This window comes from Camellia sinensis, chromosome 10 (genome assembly GCF_055761805.1).
Source record: "Camellia sinensis isolate YWXY chromosome 10, ASM5576180v1, whole genome shotgun sequence".
NCBI classification, from domain to species: Eukaryota; Viridiplantae; Streptophyta; class Magnoliopsida; order Ericales; family Theaceae; genus Camellia; species Camellia sinensis.
In genome coordinates this window covers 102,168,314-102,176,591 of record NC_138970.1, presented here as the reverse complement: position 1 = coordinate 102,176,591, position 8,278 = coordinate 102,168,314, and the positions used below count along the sequence as shown (strand labels likewise).

Below are 8,278 nucleotides of genomic sequence, written 5' to 3'. Positions count from 1 at the left end.
TGCGACTAATCCATTTTGTTGCTAAAACACTTTGGTCGCGAAAAGTGATATTTTCCCGACCAAATATCTTAGTCGCCAATTGTCATATTCCACGACCAAACAGATTAGTCGCCAAAAGTCGAGGAATCACCGACTAACAATTTAGTTGCCAAAAGGTAAGGAATTGCAGACCAATGATTTTAGTTGCAAAAGTGTAGAATTTGCCAACAAATTTTTTAGTTGCCAAATCTCTTTTTTTTTTTTTTTTTTTTTTAGAACAATGAATTTTTGTTTATAAACATTCAATCCAATGACTAAAACAAAATTCATTCAACCCAACCACATTTAAGAAACAATAACATTTAAAAAAGAAAAAGCTTAGGAACAATAGTTAACAAATTTCCTTTCTTGTAACTTCACTAAATCATCAAACAATAATTGAATTCCATTTAAAATAAAGATGAAAATATGTAACCGTAGTGTAGCACAGGGCATGTTCAAGTCAAATTGAATTTAGTAAGCATGTCTTCTCAAAAGCTATATCCTCTTTGAAGTCCAATATGACACAAAACTTGAAGCCTTTCACCTTCTTCAATGATTTAACATATCAACTTGCTTGGCAGCTGATCCAAACTAACATATCAACTTTATGGATAATTGACCCTCCACCCTTGCATGGCCGAATGAAATAGCCACTTGGAAGCATTTCAGCTCTCACAAACTGAGCAGCAACAGCTGCATTTGGGCTAACACCAGAACCTGACAGAGATCTCTCATAGACCTTGAAAGATTGATGATAAAAAAGAACAAAGATCAAATTATTGCATCACCAACTGTCCCAAAAGCATAAGTTTTAGAAAATAAGCGGAACAATGTATTTAATTAAGTCCAAACTTGATTCATTTGGTAATATTAATGCCCTCAACTAATACAAAATGATGTAAATTATGTATAAATATTTTTGAAATTAAACAAGAATCAGAAAAGATAAGAAATTTCTCTCACAATAATCAAACAAAAGGTAGTAGACAAATTATGCAATATAATAATCAATTTTCATCACATCACATGTCAGAGAAATCTAATCTTACTAGGTGAGATCAACAAAGATCTTCTAGGCTGGCTTGAGAACTTGGATCTTCATGTTCATTGGTTTCAAAACAAACACCGCCATCATCGTGCTGCATAAATATCAACAAATAAGCAATGCAACATAAATGCCGATTTTGTTATTGCCAGCTTCATGATGTAAATATATCTGAATATACTAGAGGTCTGTCTAACCTTTTCAGGCTGCAGAGGTACTTCTTCATACTCGTATGCATTCTCTGGCATGTCAAAATCAGATGGACCAAAATCAAAGCCTCCATTATCATAATCATTGTCATCATTGGGATCACAAAATGATTCACAAGTTTCACGTCCTCCATGAATAAGTGAATTTCTCAACTGTAAATAAAACATCAGGCATCATTTAACAAAAACTAGACCGTTTAAGGAGACAATATTAAACAACCAACAAACCAACCTTTTCAGATTTTCAAGGAGATTGGGATTCTTGTTGTCTCTCTGAGGCATGACACCGTGCTTTCCATATATCACTGAACTTTGAACTAATGGTACCATGCATTCTTGCGAGAGGGAACTAAATAGTTATGGATATCCGTTTAGTGGAATTAATCCCCTGCCTTCTAAAAGATTTCACTGCTCAGAAACAGAATAAAGAAGTTGAACAAGATTAAGAGCACAAGAAGAAGCAAGGAAAAAAAAGTAAGCAAAGAAACAAAAAGCTTGAACAACCTTTTTTAAAAGGTTTTACCGTCAAATTCCCGGGTTCATAGGGATTCAAAGGCTTCCATGGATCATCTTCATCATCCAAGTCTCCAGGCTCTGAATATCTATCATCCATTTCAAATCCATAGTTTTCAGGAATATCACAAGCAGGAGGATATTCAGATGGGAGGATTTCAAATGTTGGTGAAGAGAGGATTTCATCATTTATCTGACATTTATGTCCCAATCTGTGAAAGTATTCTGTTAACTAGTATTCTATTAACAAAGAATATCACTTATTTGGCAGCTATTACCAAAAGCTTATAAAATAACTAAATCAGGATTAGTCAGAGCTTCCATGGAAAATATAGGTTTGATTCCATATATGGGTGATTTAGTGTAAATTGGATCCCAATTGAGTTTGGCATAGTGTAGATACTTTGGAACAGTGTAATCCTAATTCGTGTTTGTGACATTTCCAACTGGTGAAATGGCTTTGCATGAAGGATATGCTGTTACACATTGTCTCCAATGCAATTAAAACAAACTGTCCTATGGCAATGTGTGTGAAGATTGCCAAGGAAATCAATGGTTCTGAATGATCTGTGTGCAAATTAGTCTTGTAGATAAAACAAACTGGCTGTAAGTAGTATTCTGTAGAGGCTGCAAATTAGTCTTGAAAATATTCAAGTAATAAATCATGTCTAAATAAGCTTAAAAAATAAGTTATAATTTGAAATTACTCAACTTATTTTAATCAAATAAGCTAAATAAGTTAATTTATAAGTGATACTAAACTGACTATAGTCATTTTAATCGTGTCTAAATGTATTCCTACGAACGAAACACTACCTAAGTATATGAGTAACGACCTGTTTGCCTTGGACTTGCCCGATTTAGAATGCAACCCAAATAATGATAATGAAAATTAATTTATATTAGTCTAATGATGATAAGAAATGCACAAATTAAATTCAATGTACAAGGCACATCAAAAATCCAATGTATTATTCTCTTATATCCCCTTTCTAGATCCTTCAAATTAATCTGTCATATATGCTGCTATCTTTCTCCTCTTGAAATAAACTACATTACACTATTCCTTAATGTATTTTCAATATGGAATTCATTTCATTATCAAATTTATTTTTCTCAAATTTGAATATGTACTTATTTTCACCACCAAAATTTTCATTTTAAGACATTTTTGGACTCTCTAATGTTCAAACTTGTGTTGAAAATTTACCCATTAAATTGCACACCTAAAAAAAATTGAAAGAAAAAATATGTGGTTAATTTTAATTGTTGACAAAAAAAAAAAAAGAACAATGAAAAGAATTTATAATGCTGCAACTTAGAACAGAAGACAAGGCATCTCTAAAAATAATGGAGGAATATATCACAGGCCAACAATGACATAAACACTATGTTATGACATTGTGATCTTTCACGATCCTATATTATTTTTCAATCTCCTTTGCTATATATACATTTTCTTTCCAAGAAAATGGAAGAAAGTTTGTGAAAATATTTATGAATCTATCAATGGAAGGCATCATTATGTCAAATCCTATTCTCCCTCCTGGTTTTCAATTCCATCCCACCGATGAAGAACTCATCACCCATTATTTGAAAAAGAAAGTCTCATCTCCTTCAAATCCAATAGTTTCCATAGTAGTTGAGATTGATCTCTACAAGTTCAATCCTTGGGAAGTTCCAGGTATAGTCCTTTATCTATTTTATGGCTGGATTCGAGTTTTACTACTATTTTCAAAAATAGAAATAAAAAATTACATTTTCTGTTTTATAAGGCCTTGTTTGGGAAGAGTGAGTGGTTTTTTTTTTTACCCCAAGGGACCGAAAATATCCAAATGGGGCTCGCCCTAATGGAGCGGCATCATCAAGTTATTGGAAAGCCACTGGAACTGATAAACCGATCCTTTCCTCTTATGGATCATAGTGTGTTGGGATGAAGAAAGCTCTTTTGTTCTACGGAGGTTGTCCTCCCAAGGGCATCAAAACCGATTGGATGATGTATGAGTACAGACTTCTCGATGACAATCTTCAATCCATCAGGATTAGAGGATCAATGAGAGTAAGTTTAACGATACAACAATGCTATAAACTCAAAAATATTTAAAAGTGTTCAGAATGTAGTATTATGGAGACCATAAGTGAAGTCTAGAGGAAAAACATTAAAAACTATAAATGGAACTCTTTGTTGGAGAGAAATTAACACTGAAACAAACATGTCCAGCTGGTAGCTGAAGGGGAACATCATTAGTATGATCATCAACTTCAAATGAGTATTGTTAATCTACCCTTAGAAATTAGAGGCCAATATGCATTTCAAATGAAAAATTGAAATAGTGAATCTGCAAATCTATCATCCATTTCAAATCCATAGTTTTCAGGAATATCTTGCGAGATTTAGAGGCCAGAGAGTTGCCTCTGCAGATACCATTCCGTCCTTTACCAGCTTTATCACCCTTAAAATAGTTATTAACTGCTACTAACATTCTCAAGATATTTGAAATTCTATATACTTCATCAAGATATTAACATTCTCAAGTAAGTCATAGACAAAGTATGATCAAATAATTAATCTAATTACTTTGCTTTGGGTATTGTATTGATCATATTGTAGCCTATACTTGAACAAGTGTAGCTATGTTCAATTATTTAATTATATATAGACACTATCTCTATCTATCTACATGTAACGTCCATTAAATATCACATCATTGCTACTCTCATACTGCAAAGGCATTCTAAACAGAGATTAAATTACCAGGTCTTGTAGCCAAACAGGAAATTTAATTACCACCATGTCTTACCTAGTAAAAGACTAAAATAAAAAAATACTCCACTAAGCTAGAGTGCAAACAATTGGAAAATGATTGCAAGTCAAAAATTAGACCACTGTGTGAATCCTTTTAGAAGTTAAATAACTTAGTGTTTCCAGATCAGTATTAGAAGTGCAGAAATTGTAGCAAGATCCCATGGTCCGTTAACCCTTTTTTCTGTTTGTTCATTGGGCGCCCATTCATCATACTCTTCCCCATTAAAGTTCCAAGTAAATTTGTTCACAATCTATCTTGAACGCAAGTTGAAGTAGCAAAAAAATACTAGCAAAGAGACGAAAAAAATTGAAACAAAGATTAAATGGTGGAACCACATTTTATAGTTTTGCAATTCTTATCAGAAAATTAGTTTCTCCTGTGTGACAATATATGGAATTAAAAACTTTAAAACTCCACGTGGCTGAATGAAAGAAGAGTGAGGAAGGGAAAATGTGGTGTATGCACCTTTACAAGCAATGACTTTCTTCATGAGCTGGAACTCACTATAACTCCCATCGATTTCCTATCATGGTCAAACTCAAGAGTGGCAATCCATTTTTCAATCTTACTCCACGCCCGACAACAACCTTCAATTACATAAAATTAAATGGAACACATTAGCAATCACGTAAACATGTTTAGTAAACAACATAAACAGAAGTCAATTATAATTGTAACTTACGTAAAACATCACCATAACCTCTAGATGTACCAGAATCCAATCCATCAGGAAGTCCCATTTTCTCAACCACAACTTCAAAAAATGTAAACAATCATGATGAGAAAATTGCTTCAGCTTAATATTTATCGCTTTGCAGCAACTTCAACTTAGCACTCTCTACAAACAATTTATGTAGTATGGTGTCTCATGCTTATGACATAGCAAAGCATGGGTTATTGAAACAAATGGATGAAACTAATGTTTTAAAGCGTAAATCCAACCTCAATACTCTTAGCAATTTGGGGAATACGACACTAGACTCCAATGCTTTTTATTTCTTTCCTTTTTTCCTATAGTTTAACTATAAAGGCAAACTTGATTTTAAAAGAAAAAAAAGAAAAGAAAAGAAAGAGTAATAGTTTCCTTAGCCATTTTGATTAATGCAAGAAGTAAGACTAAGCAAAAGCAATTATGAAAAAATTCAAGTGGAACCAAATGCTGATGCCTCATCAAGTGAAACCAAATCATTCACATTTTTATAAGCATGTTTCTTCAAATTTTCCACCAAAACCCGCTAATGAAACAAGGAAGTTAATCACATTTGAATCAGGACACTGATGACAGAAACAACAACGTAATTTACTTATCTTAAAAGGCCATAACTGAGCAAATACTCCTAATGAACTAGTGACGGAGCAAGAACTTTTTGTTCTTTTCTTTCTTGTTTTCTTTTAACTACTTTTTTTTTATTTTTTTTATTTTGATTGTTAGAGGTTTATTATGCCTGGCAATTTCCAAAGACAAAACTTGGGGATTTAGTGTACAGAGCATAGCTGTGGTTAATTGGTTCCTAGGACAGATTAAGCCCGTGTTTAGATCTTGGATTTGGGTAGGCAAAGGAAATGGGAAGGAAAATATTAATGAATTATAAGCAGAAATTGTTTCACATTGTCCACTACTTTTCTTTTCTCTCCTCAAATCCCTATCCAAATTCATGACTCAAACACAACATAAGTGGAGTGTTGCTGATTGAAAATTGATATCATCAGTGCAATCATTGCTCTGTACTCACACAACTATATTTTTCCTGAGTATATTGCATAAGTCAAGTGTTAGGATGTGTTTTAAAATTGACCTAGCATGCTGCCTCAAATCAATGAATGTCATGAGTGTTTCATAGGTCAAAATGCAATTGCATTAACATGGGGTCCTAAATTTTCTGATGTTGAACAATGCAAGCCTAGGTAACATGATGCAATTTTGTAAGATCTAGAATCTTAGCTAAATGTTTGATTCTAAAATAATAATAATAATAATTAAAAGCGATTTTAACTTGAAATCTGAAAACAGAGTAAAATTAGCATAAATTCCAATAACTGTGCCCACTGATGTTCAATGGGAAAATGTTTGGTGTAGAAGCATTTTGTGGTATTTTACATGTTCATGCACAGTTCAACTAACCACAACAAGAAAAACCATAAAACAAGATCTATTTAGTGTATATTTTGGAGAAACTAGAGTTAAGCTGCGATTTAAATAAATTTTAGGTTAGGAACGCGCACCATCTGAAATTCACAATCCCTAAAGAACTGGGCCAGCTAGGAACCTGTAAGAGCAAACTGTGAGAGAAAACAGTAGCAGTGCTGCAAATCACTCAACCCACAAACTCACCCTCTCACACAATATAATAGGGTGGACTCGCATCACTCAAGCTTTGACACCAAATTTCTAGCCCTAGCCACAACCAGGTTATCAGGTGGGTCCTTGAATCGATCACTAACAGCCTCTTCTCCCCCTTCCATTTCAACAATGTCCGACCACTTAGTCTGAAGCAGGTTGAACGCTAAAGTGCAAGAGTGGATATTTCCTCTTGAGCAATGGGTACCAGATCCTCCCTCGAAACCCCCAACATATTTGCTTTCATGGTGTTGAGCCTAGCCCGCAGGTCCTCAATAGCCTGAGACTGAGAAATTACCACATCCGAACGCCAATTTGAAACCCTACCTCTAGTTGAACCTCGTTCATCAGGACCAAGAGCATCCATCGCAACAATTTCTGATCAAAGGCCCTCCATAGAAGCAACGAACGACCTTGAACTAGGGCTAAGACTCCCTTCACCCCCCATCGTCAATCTGTTAACACTAATCGAATGAACCTCCTCAGAGGAAATTTTCTATTCCCCTTGCTCTAAGCTCAAACCCGATTCAGTTTGCCCCAAACCAAATAACGCTAGTGATTTCGAATCCCTAACTACATCCTTAGCCCTAGACGAAACCCCTTTGGTAAACTGTGGAGACTCCATCGACATCAATGAATTATTGAAACCTTAGAATTTTAGGAATTCCAGAGAATGGAAGAGCTTCTTTGACTAACCCATGCCACTAATGGCGTTCTTTGTTCTTCCTTTATGATTAGAACCATTGGCTATAGATTGATCTTGAGAGTCAAGGCTTTTGATTTTTTTGATTTTTTTATCATGGGAGTCAGGGCTTTCAATTCCCGCCTCTACGTCTCAAATTTCCTCCCAAACTCTTGGCGACCAAAAGACCAGATTAGTCACAGAAAAGGTACTTTCGCAACAAACTTTTTTAGTCGCTAAATCTCAATCAACGGCGACTAAAATATTAGTCGCTAAAAGTATTAATTTGGCGACTAATTTTTTTTAGTTGCTGAAAATAAGTTTTTAACGACCAATTTTTTTTGGTCGCCAAAGAAAAAAAAAAATTATTTTTTATTCGGCGGCTAAATTATTTTAGTAGCCAAAACTCAATATATGGCAACTAAAATATTTTTGGTCAGGGAAAATAAGTTTTTGGTGACTAAAATTTTGGTCGCCAATTCCACAACCAACTTATTTTTGATCTTCAGCGACCAACTTATTTTTTGGTCACCAAAATGTGACCTTCCGCGACCAAATTTGTAGTTGGTCGCCAAAAGCATACCACTTTATGCGACCAACTCATTTTTTGGTCGCAAAAACATGACCTTCTGTGACCAACTCATATTTGGTCGCCAAAAATAA

The 8,278-nt window shown here is 34.4% G+C and overlaps 1 long non-coding RNA gene across 2 annotated transcripts; it reads right to left on the bottom strand.

Moving 5' to 3' along the window:
- Nucleotides 1-376: 376 nt before the first annotated feature.
- On the bottom strand, nt 377-5,569 carry LOC114270353 (uncharacterized). Of its 2 annotated transcripts, none has more exons than XR_014342428.1 (6): nt 5,061-5,569; nt 1,799-2,000; nt 1,508-1,683; nt 1,264-1,428; nt 1,071-1,160; nt 377-760 (listed from the first exon to the last, which is right to left on the bottom strand). It is a non-coding gene; the product is annotated as an uncharacterized LOC114270353 (long non-coding RNA). The 2 variants fall into 2 exon arrangements; XR_014342427.1 differs by having other exon boundaries at nt 1,780-2,000; nt 5,061-5,567.
- Nucleotides 5,570-8,278: the final 2,709 nt, after the last annotated feature.